General features: G+C 33.2%; 1 pseudogene; it reads right to left on the minus strand.

Moving 5' to 3' along the window:
- Positions 1-730: 730 nt before the first annotated feature.
- LOC144427202 (histone H3-like centromeric protein A pseudogene) lies at positions 731-1090 on the minus strand (annotated as a pseudogene).
- Positions 1091-14995: the final 13905 nt, after the last annotated feature.

The raw sequence follows: 14995 nt of genomic DNA on the forward strand, positions 1-14995 counted from the left end.
CTGATAAAACATATTTTACAGTTGGCAAATTCAAACAACAAACTGATTTTACATAGTGATAAAAAAAACAGATGAAAAAACATTATACAGGTAAAAAGAAATGAGGGTGCAAATATATACGAGGAAAAAACATTATACAGGTAAAAAGAAATGAGGGTGCAAATATATATGATGAAAAAACATTATACAGCCACAGGTAAAAAGAAATGGGTGCAAATATATTAGGAATGACCACAATTTATTTACAGGGAAATCATATTGTGAGACAAATTATGCTTTCATGATAAAACTGACAAATTTTACAGAAAACATAGTTATGTCAAAAATACAATTTCTCAAAATAAACATTATTCAAACACATAAATGTTGATGAAACAAAACTCATGGGTCATTCCGTGATACCTGTAAAACTTTTAGGAATTGTCTAAGCACATATAAACAATAGAAAACATTCTTGATACATATAAAAGTTCACAAAGTTACCACATAGTCTTATTATTGAAAATCTTATCTTAATTAAAATACAAATCCACTAGCTTGTCGGCAAGTTCAGTGAACACCTGAGTCTCCTGAGATCATGTTGAATATCAGGTAAGATTGAGGTTAACTGATCATTTGTGACATGATATTGATATATTTCTTTGATTGATTTCCTCTGAAATAATATTTTTTCAAGTCTGCAATTGGTAGATCATGATTGGGCTCAAATGATCAGACCAGTAAATGCAACTTAGATACCCTTGATGCGCACCACAGCACGCCAGTTCTTGACCATCAAAGTTTGTCTCTTTGCATGAAGATTGGCATCTTCAAAAATATCAACCAATCGAGATTCTGCTGCTTCCTGTAATGCCATTATCGCTAAAGATTGCCAAAAAATGATATTTGGAGTTAATTTCATGCTGATTTCACGTACCAGTCTTGAAAAAGGCAATTTTCTTATAAGTAACTTTGTGCTCTTTTGATATTTTCTAACTTCATGTGATGTGTTTATACCAGGTATTCCCCTTTTTCGTGGTGTAGACTTTCTTCGCATTGATCCATGGGATGCATTTTGACGGTTAGATTGATGCAAAGACTTTCTCGTCATGCTTGAGTATATTATTAAATAAAGCAGAAATAATGAACGTAGTAGGCTATATGTCAGTCAGGGATAGCCAATTAGAATAAAGTATTCAAATATCTCGTCATTCCAATATCGGAATTAACGTATATAAGAATATCGGATTTTTGCGTAATGTCACACATTTGCGACGTCTTCATTGAATGAGGACTTATCGATAGAAACTTGCGCATCGCACAAACAATCAGCACATGCTCACTCTCTTTGCAAAAATCTAGGTCATACATGTTCTTTCGCTTTGCAAAATTTTTTTTCTCTTCATTCTCCGTCTCGATTTTATTTTCAGTCCTCGCATGCTTTCTCACAACAATCCAGTGCAATATATATTATTTCATTCCCTTTCCCAATTCAACGCCGCCTGCATGCTTTTCACTGTGCATGAACACAGCAGAATAACAATATGGTACACATAAATACTAGAGGCTTAAATATTAGCATTTGTATAAAGGCATAATGAATATTCGATTGTTGTGGCTTGCTTCAATTGCCTGTAGAGTGGCTTACCCACTTTGCGACCACGACATATTTGCGGCCATCAACTTCATCGATCTAATTAATGCCGAAAAAATTAACGAATCGCGACGATATTTCTGACCCGTTATCGTCCTCTTGTTCCTCATAGCTCTGCGAAATTACACTGAAATGCGGCCACAAACAAAAAAGTTACGACCGAAAACCCGACCGAAGAAAAAAACAGGACCATTTTTTCATGTCGCCAACTACCCCTTGTCCCATCAAAAGAACTTGAAAATCCATACAAATATAAGAGATAAAAAGATGAAACTTGGCAAGGGGGTAGAGTTGTGTTCCTTCTAACCGTCTTTCGCCTTTCTACATTTAAAGGAGGGGGAATAGGGGGGTGCGCATTTCCAATACGTCGATAATATCTTTGTCGGCCAATTTGCGACCACCATGTTTTTGTCTGTTTGATTGCTGTGATGCGGTGTTTTGAATATAATTTGACGAGTTTTGTTCGAAAGGACAGTGTTCTTAAAATATATGACGATCAGAAATGCAATTAGAAGAAGGCTAGAAGCCCAATTTTCCATGCATGGCTGCGTATGCTCTAGTCTCGAGGCAGCAGAAACAATGTTCAAGGCTTGAAATTCGTGGTCGCACACTGGTCGTTCGGTCGCAAATACGTCTTCCGAGTGTCGTACTTTGGGTGGTTTGTATAGCTTTAACCCCTGGTCGTAGAAAGGTTATTCGAGGTTTAGCGTGTAGAATAAATGCCAATGCGCCTACGGTGAAAAAATTAACGGGTTAGAAATATTGGTTTCTGTTTTATAGCGGTTTGAATGAAATCGTCCGCAGACTGGCTACACCACCCTATTGCCCATGAATTTTATTACTCTCAGAAAATATACAAAATTATCCGAATATAAATAGTACTTATGTCAATAGACTATTATCGCAATACCATGTCCATGGGGATGGTACTGTAACATTGACAGAATCGGTCACAGAATTGCTTGGCTATCTTTTCATGTGGCCGATTGTACAAAGTGTACAATTAAAATAAATTTACTGTGTCACAAGTTGCTATTATTTCTATTGAAAGCTGTAAACTATTTACAGTATTAAGTATTTTTTGCATGGTGTGATAAATTTTTCTCTGTCCCAAGCAGAATGTCATCATAGATCATCTATCCATCGCTATATAATGACAATACATCCCATTTAATTAAACAATTATTTTTTGCCTGTAATAAATAGTTCAGCGCATTCCCCTTCACCCAATCATTGAAACATCTAGCGTCTAGCCTACTCGCAGTTTTATTTTTTGTTTTTCAGGTTACTTCAAAGTGATTAAATGAAGTAAAACACATAAGGAAAAAATCAAACAAAGACATCGATACGGTATCCTGTGAAATAACAATCTTATTCCTATATCCTTGTCTGAAATCAATACCCAAGAATGAAAAACCTCACTTACTTTTTTTTTTTGCCAAATTCAAATCCATTGCCAAATCGGATTTATACAAATTATAGTTTTGGTGTATTCAAATATATCGACGCATGAAATCCAAATTGGGCTAAGTCCATTTTTCTAGTTTTGAGAAAAACGCAAAAAACGTTTTTTTTTTGTTTCTTTTTTTTATTTCTCTAATACCTTACATCGAGGATGTCTAGTTTTTATGGTCCACCAAAGTTACAATGAAGGCCATATTTAGATGGTATAAAAAAATTTGTGCTCCGCCCCAATTTTTTTTGGGGGGGTTTTTTTTGGACTTAACCCTTTTTGGCTCTCAATTTTCTTGACCAAAAACAATTTTATTGGACTTAGGGCCCCTTTATTATGTTATTATAGAGGCTGGTATGGACTTAGCGCTTTGTATTATATTTTTTGAGAGGAGCTATGTCCAAAAAATGGACTTAGCGCTTTGTATTATATTTTTTGAGAGGAGCTATGTCCAAAAAACGGACTTAGCCCCAACTTACAATGCAGTTATCCAGAGATAAGTCCACTATAGTAGACACAGCTCTGTTTAGTTCTCAAATGCCCTAAAAAAAGCAGGGTTATGTCCATAGCTGTCTTGAGATCTAGAGCACCTAGAGATAAGGCAAATAGACCAAAATGTAGAGCTAAGTCCAGGAAAATCAGCAATTGAAAAATGTCATTTTTTGGAAAAGTGGACTTAGCACTGTTTGGTTTTGAGGTGTCGATATATTTCAATATTATTGCATGAGGTCCGAATTTTATTTTTGTGATGTAATTTAGGTGATTTCATACAATGAAAGGTAAGACAAATATTAAATAATTCAGACCAGATACATTTACTATTTAATTCCATATGTCAGTATGTCCATTTGTGCATGAAGTTGAGACATTATTTTCCCATTATCATCAGTTATAATATATAATATAAATATTAATTAACCTATCATTAGCATTTTTATTTAAAAAAAAAAATTTTTTTGAAGAATTAGATAAATAATCAGAAAAACACCTATCATGCCATAGGTGATTTCTACATTTTCCATCTATGTAATCATTTTACACAAATTAGTAAATACGGTAATCTGTTACAATGAAATCTGTTACATATTGTCATGAGATGGCCAGTGGTTGCATTGGAAACTTGATATTATAGCATGATGGATTTATTTAAAACCTCATCAATGTGTTGATCTTGCATAATATCATTTCTGCATCCACTGTCCATCAAACCCATGCACCCCAATACCTTACATTTAAAAACTGCTCTCAAATTGCATTGCATCCCATAAATACCATCATATTTTATAGAGTTTCGATATTGCCAGATTGCTGACTTGCCACAAATCACAGTCAACAACACAGATTTGTTTTCAATGTTGTTGGCTATGATTTGGTCTGGATTAAGACGCCCTACATTGCACCAATCCCAAAAATTCTGTGCCCAATCACAATTAAAAAACGGATGAAAACACGTTTCCTCTACATTATCGCATAATACACATATGCCTGATTCGTCTCTGAACCAATATTTTAGTTTATCTGCGGTAGGCAGTCCATTATGTATGATTTTCCAGCTGAGTTCTTTATACTTATTGGGTATTTGTATTTGCCAAAATTTTGTCCATGGGATAGGTTGGGTAAGATGTAGTTTGTTTGCGACATATATATTATGATCATGAATTTGGTTATCCAATTGGTTTGATTTTAAGCGCTTATAAATATTTTTGGTTGTTAATTCTTCTGAAACCATATAACGATCAATTTCTGTTCTTGCCGGGGATGTATTTTGATTCTGGGCTAGAATTTCTTTCCAATTTGTTGGAATGTATCGCCAAATGTTGCGAATTTCGAAGTTGCATTTTCTATTCAATGCAATTTTCCTCTCATATGATATATCTCTACCTGGTCTATAGTAAATTTGATTCACAAGGTCTCCTGAATTTTGTTCCACAATTTGTCCTAAAGTTAAAACTTTGGCTTGAATCCATTTAATTTCAAATTCTAAATTTGGCAGTTTTGTCTCCAAAGATAAAAATGAATTAAACCAGAGGCTTTCTAATTTTACTTCCGCTGGGGAATTTGGTTGACAGCGTGTGAGATTGAGTTCCTTGAATGCATTAACTAAGTTTAAATAAAATTGTGGTATGAGATAGTTTCTTGTGTTTTTAACGTCTAAATACAAGCATTCCAAATTACCTCTGAAAATGAATGAGCAATAGTTATTTATATAAAATTTGGCCCGTTTACTCCAAGGTTTCTGTTCCCCTTTAAGTAATTTAATAATCCATTTCAATTGTATAGATTTCATCTTAGTGTTGATATCCATCATGTTTAATCCCCCCTTATTTATTTTTTCCTTAATGATTTTTTGAGCAATCAATTGTGGTTTTCCATTCCATAAAAAGTAGAAGAGTTTAGTTTGTAATTTTTTCATGAAACTTTCCGGCATAATTTTGAATCCTGCTAAATACCAATTTTTTGATAACATTAGTGCTTTTGTAACCGTAATTTTTCCTATTATAGAAAGATTTCGGGCCTTCCATTGATTTATCAAGCTCTGGACGCTATTAAGAACCTTATTCCAATTTTTTTCAATGGAACAAGTGTTATTCCCTATGTATGCCCCCAATATTTTAATTTCATCTTTTTTTACTTCAATACCCTTGTAGTCTGGGCCAATGTTCCAATCAATTGCATTACCACACAATAAAATTTTACATTTCTGTTTGTTAATTTGTATTCCCGTACCCATTTTAAAGTGGTTTAATATTGCAAGACTTTCATCAATAGAGGCCAAATTTGTTACCGTTAAAGTTGTATCATCTGCATACCCTTTATACACCTCAGTATCCCCACTACAATTCCTAAATCCTAAAATATTTCTATTAGATTTGATATTAGTTGCTAATAGCTCAGCTATAAACAGATATAAATATGGTGCTAAGGGGCATCCTTGTCTCACTCCTCTTGTTAGCAAAAAATCTTCAGACAGGTATCCATTGGTAATAATTTTTGAACGAGTGTTACGATGCAGAATTTGAATCCATTTTTAAAAATATTCGCCGAAGCCCAATTTTCGTAAAAATCGTATTACTAATTCACGGTCGACCGTGTCATATGCTTTCTCTTGGTCGATAGAAAATATAATAAGAGGTATATTTTGTTGATTAGCCCAGAAGATGTCATCCCTAAGAGTTATCAAATTTTCATGAATCACCCCGCCAAAAATAAATCCAGTTTGATCTTGTCCAATTAGTTCCGGCAATACATTTTTTAATCTATTTGCTAATAATTTTTCTATGAGTTTATATTCAAAATTTAACAAGGATATTGGGCGCCAGTTTTTCAAATCATCTTTGTCTCCACTTTTACATAAAAGTGTTATGACACCTAAAGCTGAATCGTGAGACATTTCACCTATATTATGAAAGCTTTTATAAAGAAGAAGTAGAATCGGTTTGAGTTGTTTCCAAAATTTAGCGTAAAACTCTTTCGTCAAGCCATCTATGCCCGGTGATTTGTTATCTTTCATATCTCGGAATGTTTCATCCAATTCTTTATCCGTAATTTCTCTTTCTAAAGAGTCTTTTTCAAGATTTGTCAACTTTTTTTCAAATTTTTGGATTAAGCTATTTCGGGATGTTTTATCAATACTTCTATTCTTACTGTATAACTTATGATGAAAAGAAATCTGAGTATCTTGAATTTCTTTCAGAGAGTAAACCAAACTTACATTCGGCTTTCTCAGGGCTCTAAACATACGCTTCTTTCCATTTGATTTCTCTAAATTCAAAAAGTATTTGGTAGATTTTTCACCTTTTTCTGCCCACTTTATGCGCGACCTTATAATTGCACCATTGGTTTTAGTTTTATAATGCAGTTTAATTTGTTTTTCTAGTTCCTGTACCTTTTTCGATATTTCGTCATCTTCAATGTACCTTAACATTTCATCATATGCTATCCTGTATTTGAGTAATAGTTCTTGCTCTAATTCATTTTCCTGTTGGTATTTTATTTTAGCACAGTGTATCGCCCATGTTTTGACTTTCTTTTTACAAATATCCCAATAAGAACCTCACCCCTACTTTGTACCGTAACCAATTTATGGGACGGACTAAAAGTAGGCACTTGCAAATTAGGCACTTTCGTAGGCACTTATTTAAGCACTTTGTAAAAAAAAGTAAAAAGGGCGTAATACCTTTCAAAAACATAATTAATTAGTTAAAATGGTCAAATTAAATGTTGAAAACGCAAATTGCAACGGGCAAACTCAATAGCAATATTTAAAACGCAGTATTAAAGGCAGTCGCACGCGCTTGGTCACCACATATGCTAGGCACATATTTAGGCACTTCGAAAAATAAATAAAATGGAATATTCACTAATAAAAGACAGAGAAATAAACATATTACCCACACTGATTAGCCCGAGTAAATATCTAAAAGATGCACTTGAGTCTAGTACTGGAATTTATAAATAATAGATTGTTACCGGTAGGCACTTTTTCAGGCACTTATTTAGGCACATTGAAAAAAAGGTGAAATGGACGTAGTAACTCCCAGAAAGATAATGAATTAGTTCAAAATATTTAAATTAAATGTTGAACGCGAAAATTGCAACAGTTAAACCCAATAATAATTTTAAAACGTAGTACTAAAGGGAGACGCACGCGCTCTGTCACCACATATGCTAGGCACATATTTAGGCACTTCGAAAAATAAAGAAAATGACAATTATCATTAATAAAAGACAGAGAAATAAAAATATTACCCACACTGATTAGCCTGGGTAAATATCCAATAGATGCACTTGAGTCTAGTACTGGAATTTAGAAATAATAAATTGTTACCGGTTGGCACTTATTTAGGCACATCGAAAAAAAAGGTGAAATGGGCGTGATAACTTTTAAAATGATAATTAATTAGTTAAAAATTGTCAAATTAAATGTATAGCACGCAAATTGCAATGGGTGAACCGAATAACAATATTTAAAACGTAGTATTAAAAGGAGTCACACGCGCTCGGTCACCTTATATGCGAGGCACATATTTGGGCACTTTGAAATATAAAGAAAATGGTAATTATCATAAATAAAAATACAGAAAATAAAAATAGTAGTCAAAATAATTAGCCTATTTGAATATCGTAGAATATAGTAGTGATATTTGAGAATAATAAATCGTTACCGGTAGGCATTTTTTAGTCACTTATTTAGACACTTCTAAAAATGCGTAAAATGGGCGTAATAACTTTTAAAATGATAATGAATGGACTTTTCCCCGAGCATTGACTTCCATGTTTACTTCGTGAAATTGGCGAATCAGCAAGATGCAAAAAGTGACGTAACAATGCTCCCTTTTCGCATCCGCTCAGACACTTTTCTCACTCAGACAGATTTTCAAGCGTGGTCGTAAACATTACCTCGTTTTCGCGTTTTTGAACTCTATTCGTTAGTTTTTAGTTGCGTTTCGGAAACTTAAATATAAATCGGATAATTCAATGATAACTCTGTCTTCCTAGGAGTTTTGATTTAATTGCAGTAATAAAAATTTAGTGTAGAAATAGCTGTGATAGACTAGGCTGAAGTTCTCTACCGGTACTTTTAAAAATCAGATTGTTGTATGCGATGAATCATAATGATGATTTAAAACACGCACCCCATTTTACAGGCGACAACTCGAAAAAGCGCTCTTGAGAAAGCTCCGAAAATTTTGCAATGGTAAAGTATAGGAAGAATGTTTCTGGGGTCAAAGGTCGGGGAAAGGTCCATTAGTTTAAACAATGACATTAAACAACATGATGCGCAACTCCGACATTTTTGGCCGAAGATCGTATCCGATAGCACGCTCCAATGCACATACTTGACGAGACGAAAACGAGCGGATGTGTGCTGCTTTCAAGGCATAACACGAATGGTGTTCGTGCCTGCTTTGACAGTTGTTTGGTTTTTAATGATATTTGGAAAATTGAAGGTAAAAAGAAATTGGAAGAAAGTAAGGTAAACACTATTGTTGTATATCACACCCGGGCATCGCACTGTTAAGTACATGTGGAAAAGCCAGCTTTTGTCAAATACTACGAAGTTATTAATTCAGTACGGTACGTAGTTGACCATTTGCCGAAATTGCATATTTACTTACCCCTTATGGTTTCAAATAGTTCATGCACCTCCATTTAGATTTTTTTAATCAGTGAGGATATATACTCATTGCTGATTGCTGTTCATTGTAACATACTATTGCGCATTCACTTTTATTTGCGTATTGAATCAAAGTGTTAACAAGTTCACCTAACATTCCACTCATGCCGGTCTATATTGTATAGTCTGATCTCTCAAGTATTTGGAGCCACGAATGCTTGTAATTTTCTGACCAAACCCTTTTATTAGTTGGTTTATATACCAAATTCAGTAAAACATTTTTTACATAAAACATGGGATATTGGATTTATTAGCTTTTCCATTCTAAATCATATAGACTGCTTTATTTATTCTTAACGAAAATAAATAAATCTCCTCTCTCTCTTCAGATGTGAAAGTTGTGGACAAACCTGTCTAAGCATTGTGAGACCCCTGCAGCACAAGAGGCAATAGCAAATATAGTAAGTATATCAATCAAGAAATTAAGCCGACATAAAGCAAAACTTTCAACTATTCGTTTAATCTCAATTTCCTATTATTTATTCACAGGACAACTATAGCAGAAGGGGAGTTATCAAAAGTCTGGCGACATATCAGTGACAGTGTGATTCCAAGGAATATAATTAGAATACTCCATAAATGTTTGCAATAGAAGAACAACCTATGGAGGCATGCAAAGAAATTTGACCCTTCGGTAAAGTTGTGTATATAGCCCCTACATCCTGCAGGGCTTGAGGGAAATAACTAAAAATTCCAAAGCGTAAGATTACATAAGCGGTCTTATTTGTAAAAAGTCACAAAACATGCCAGACATACCTAAAACAGCTTTGAAAAATGAGGATTACGGGTCACTGACTACACCTGTGTTATATTTGGTTCATCAACTTTTGGTAGTACTATAGAAGAAATTCAGGAAAGGGTATAATCATGATTTATGATAAAATACTGTTATATATTTTGGACAGCTTCAATCTAGACCAGGGATGTCAAACTCGCGGCCCCAGAGAACTTCCAGTGCGGCCCTCGAACGCTTAACAATAATTGTAATAGTATTTTGGAAGTTTTTTATGTAATAAATTTTTCAAACCTTTCAAAGTGAAATTGAATATTCACACAGAAAACAATTTACTGAAAGTAGTTTTGAAAATATTTTTTTTTTGTTAACATCAAGCTAGCAAAAGAATACTTAAATAAAACATTTGAGTGATTAAATTAAACGCAAAGTACATGAAGAAGGTGGCATTTTCAAAGAAAATGGGAGTTGCAATATTTCTGCATTTCACAAAATTCTGAAGCACATTGTGTCATATTAATTTCTCATATTTCCATCAGTACAATGAAAAAACACAATAAGCTCAGCAGTCAATATGACAAATTCGAAGACCAACTTCGAACAGAAAATTTCCATGTGCTTGTATATTAATATGATTATATAACGACTCAATAGCAATAATAATTCAAGCAATCCTATGCCATGCAATGTGGCGCGAAATGTCTTGTCGAAAAAAACGGTCATTTGTTTTTTTACTGATCTATACATGAAATGATAAAAGTAACTTTTTTGCATTACTGGAATTAATTAAACATTCACAAAGATCCAGATTAACCCATGATCATGTGACCTCGTTATGATCATGTGAGTTAGTACTATAAAATCATTTCAGTCTGGCCTCAGTATGCTGGTGACACAAAAAAGATGCCAAACGTCAGGACAAATGTAATTAAAAACATTGAGTTTATACTGTAGTATTTTTGTTAAATTTAGGTTCATATATTCAGATTAAGTCATTTTTAGTGTATGTATTATTTATTCCTTAACCAAAGCTTGTTCAAAAATGATTTTGATGGTTGTACATGGAATTTTATGATTTTTTGTAATAAATACAATAACTTGCAATAATAGGGGAATGCAAATATTAATATGTAATTGCATTTGAAATAAAAGAAAATAATAAAACCTAATCCAATTGTTTAGCTGCATCACAGTATATGTCACAAACTAAAACTATCTGAAAAATACACCACTGACAGTTTGACACCACTGATCTATTCTAGACGATTCAAGCGATTTGCTTTGGGAAATAATATCCCTTCAATTAAATTGAAAAATTGTTGCTATCATAAAGGTAAACCAATTCAGCCACTCGGAATATATTGGCCTTCACAAAGCAATGGAGGCAAAATTGAGAGTTCATGAGCTATGAAATTTTGTTCTCATCTTTGTCTTGAACTTTTCATACTCCTCAGCCTCTATTAATTTTTTTTTAATTTTATTTGTCATGTGATGGTCATACAAATCTTTAACTTGTAGTTTCTGTCATAATGTATTATCTCAATGTGTCAAACTTTTAATTAGTGTGCATATTTTGCTTCCAGCTAAAATAAATGTTTTGTCTTGCTTATTATCTCAGCTTGGAGTATTGACAAGAAAAAGGTGCCCATAAATTACGTAAAAAATTGTTTAACTCATTGTTATAATCAGAAATCACAATTATTAGGAATTATAAACACCCAACAATCAATGAGAATTATATGCCAAATCCCTCATAATAAATTTGTCTTCTAAAATCGGAGGAAGGCAAAACATATAGGTAGTTTCCATTCACACAAGTCTTTCAAGAAGACTTGCTCGAGACAAACTAAATGAGTATCGTCAGGTGATCGATAAGGCTGCAAGTTGAATCAGCCCTGCAACCTCCTGCATAGAAGATAAAATTAATTAATGGGCTATGAGCTAAATTCCTAAATTTAGACACAAACCTATCTACGAGGCATTATGTACCAGCAATGTTACCTACGATTAACTGAATATGAAATATGTCTAATAAATTCACCTACTAAAGCAAGATCGATAAGTGCAAACTTTGTGTTATGGAATTGTATCACAGCACCGTTAAGAGAAGTAAAAACAGTTTTGCTGTTTTGTATGACACCCTCTTTAAATGAAATTTCAATGTTTAAGCGCAAACATTAAAATTACTAACTTTGAACTTTGTCATTATCTGCAAAATGTTCCACACAAATCTTTACGCTATCGCGTTTGTAATCTTCTCTGATAAAAAAACGTCTATGATGTCTAGAATTACTCTTTACAGCTTGTCTGCCATTCCAGCTTCCCAAGTGAGCAAAACTTCTTAGATATAGAGATTATTTTCTTTTGTTACAGGCGCAAAAAGGGCAGGTACTTCAAGTAAAGAAGACGCCGAGTAGCAAAAGCGAGTGGAAAACGATCGCGAAATGCGACGAGAAATATGTGCATTGGAGCGTATCATGAAATACAATCTTTCGCATGTAGTCTTATGGAGTGACGTCAGAGTTGCCTATCATGTTGTTTAATGTCATTGGTTTAAAATATTTAAATTAAAAAATTAATAGGCAAATTGCAACAAGTAAACCCAATGATAATGTTTAAAACGTAGTATTATAAGGAGGCGCACGCGTTCTATCAACGCATATGCTAGGCACATACTAAGCACTTCGAAAAATAAAGAAAATGGGATTGATGGGACTACTTGAACGCATTATAAAACTTGAATGTTGATCATCTGAAGTACAATGAGTAAACCAATAAATGAGGTTTAAAATGTAGTATCAGACGCAGTCGCGCTGGATATACCTAGAAGAAAATGAGATTTATCACCAATAAATCGCCATGAAATAAATATATATTCGTCATAACAGGTATCCGGGGCCATATTTTAATCATGTTTTTTTTCGATTGATTTTGTTGTCGGTTTAGCTGATTACGAAATTAATATGCATTCATATGCGATGTACACAATTGATTCTAGTAGTATCAATTAAAAATGTTGAATTGGTACCGGGTCCAGAGAGACTGCACATGAATATATTTATAGTTTATTCTGTGTTATTCTCTTAAACATTTGATTAAAAATTTAAAAACACCTGTGAATTGAATAAATTTATTAATGACGGACAAAGAATCATGCAAATATATTTGATTAAACATTTAAAAAATTGAAACCGTTATAAAAATACACCGAGTTCATAATGATTTCTGTGATACACATTCTAGTAATTAAAGACACATATCCGACTAACGAACTTATTGTTCTTTTAATTGAGAATGGTAAATTAAGATCGGTGGCATAATTGCAGGTATTTTGGAAAATAGGAAAGTGGACGTTGCCAATAAAACTATTATATATGACTTTAATTATTTTAATTATAGCGATTACCAAACTCAGGTAGCATACGAACATCTAATAAAGTTTTGTTATCTGGAAGGAACTTTATTTGGTAAAACGTAGCATCTATTGTATAATATTGATGTCGCTCTATTATATTTTCACTACGATATATCGGCGAAACCTGAGAGCTGTGAAGCACTAGCGATCATACTTTCTGATTCATTTTATAAACTGCAAGACCTAGATTAATTGATATATTTAGGGCATCGTGATTGGGGAGACTGTAAACTATTTTACAAACATACTGTGCTGTCAAAAATCATTTCAAAATTATTAAATGTTGAACATTTATAACGAAAATTAATCTGTAAATAAGCTGCCATGAAACTTTATGTCAATATACAGTATATATACAGTCGCTGGTGAATAATTTTTTAACAGCTCAAAATCCAAAAATAAGGCAGAGACTGTAAAGAGGTCCACAATCTCACATTTTAAAAAGAGATATTGAAATACGATTGTAAAATAATACTTAATGGTTGTTGCAATTTTGTTACAAAAAGTTGTGAAAAAATAGGATGTAATGCAGTTAATTTCGGGGAAACACGGTAAAACGTGTCTACCGGTAGCAATTTATTATTTTCAAATATCACTACTAGACTCAAGTGCATCTATTGGATATTCACCCAGTCCCAGGCTAATCATTTTGACTAATATTTTTATTTTATTTTTTTTATTGGTGATTATTCCCATTATCTTTTTTTTTCGATGTGCCTAAATATGTGCCTAGCATATGTGGTGACAGAGCGCGTGCGTCTCCCTTTAGTACTAAGTTTTAAAAATTATTATTAGGTTTAACTGTTGCAATTTTCGCGTTCAACATTTAATTTAAATATTTTGAACTAATTCATTATCTTTCTAGGAGTTACTACGTCCATTTCACCTTTTTTTCCGAAGTGCCTACCGGTAACAATTTATTATATAAAATTCCAGTACTAGACTCAAGTGCATTGGATATTTACCCAGGCTAATCAGTGTGGGTAATATGTTTATGTCTCTGTCTTTTATTAGTGATAATTGCCATTTTCTTTATTTTTCGAAGTGACTAATTTTGTGCCTAGCATATGTGGTGACCAAGCGCGTGCGACTGCCTTTAATACTACGTTTTAAATATTGTTATTGAGTTTGCCCGTTGCAATTTGCGTTTTCAACATTTAATTTGACTATTTTTAACTAATCAATTATGTTTTAAAGAGGATTACGCCCTTTTTACTTTTTTTCCAAAGTGCCCAAATAAGTGCCTAAAAAAAGTGCCTAATTTGCAAGTGCCTACTTTTAGTCCGTCCCCCAATTTATTTCCATATCCTACTTTACTTAAATATAGTAATTTTACTGTTACCGGTAACTTTAATTACTTATCACAATCTGGACTATAATTTGGCAATAATATGCTCTAATTTGAGGAATGAAATGATCTCGCCCACCTCTTCATGCACCCAATTCTGGCAACTTTGGTTGGGCAACTTGGCATCTGACTCCAACTATAATCTGCTTGGCAATATGTTTTCAATAGAATCTTCCTTTTATATTTTAATTAAAGATTAGAAGATCATTCAATTTGGCATTGGCAACCATTACAA

The sequence above is a fragment of the Styela clava genome, chromosome 1 (genome assembly GCF_964204865.1).
Source record: "Styela clava chromosome 1, kaStyClav1.hap1.2, whole genome shotgun sequence".
NCBI classification, from domain to species: domain Eukaryota; kingdom Metazoa; phylum Chordata; class Ascidiacea; order Stolidobranchia; family Styelidae; genus Styela; species Styela clava.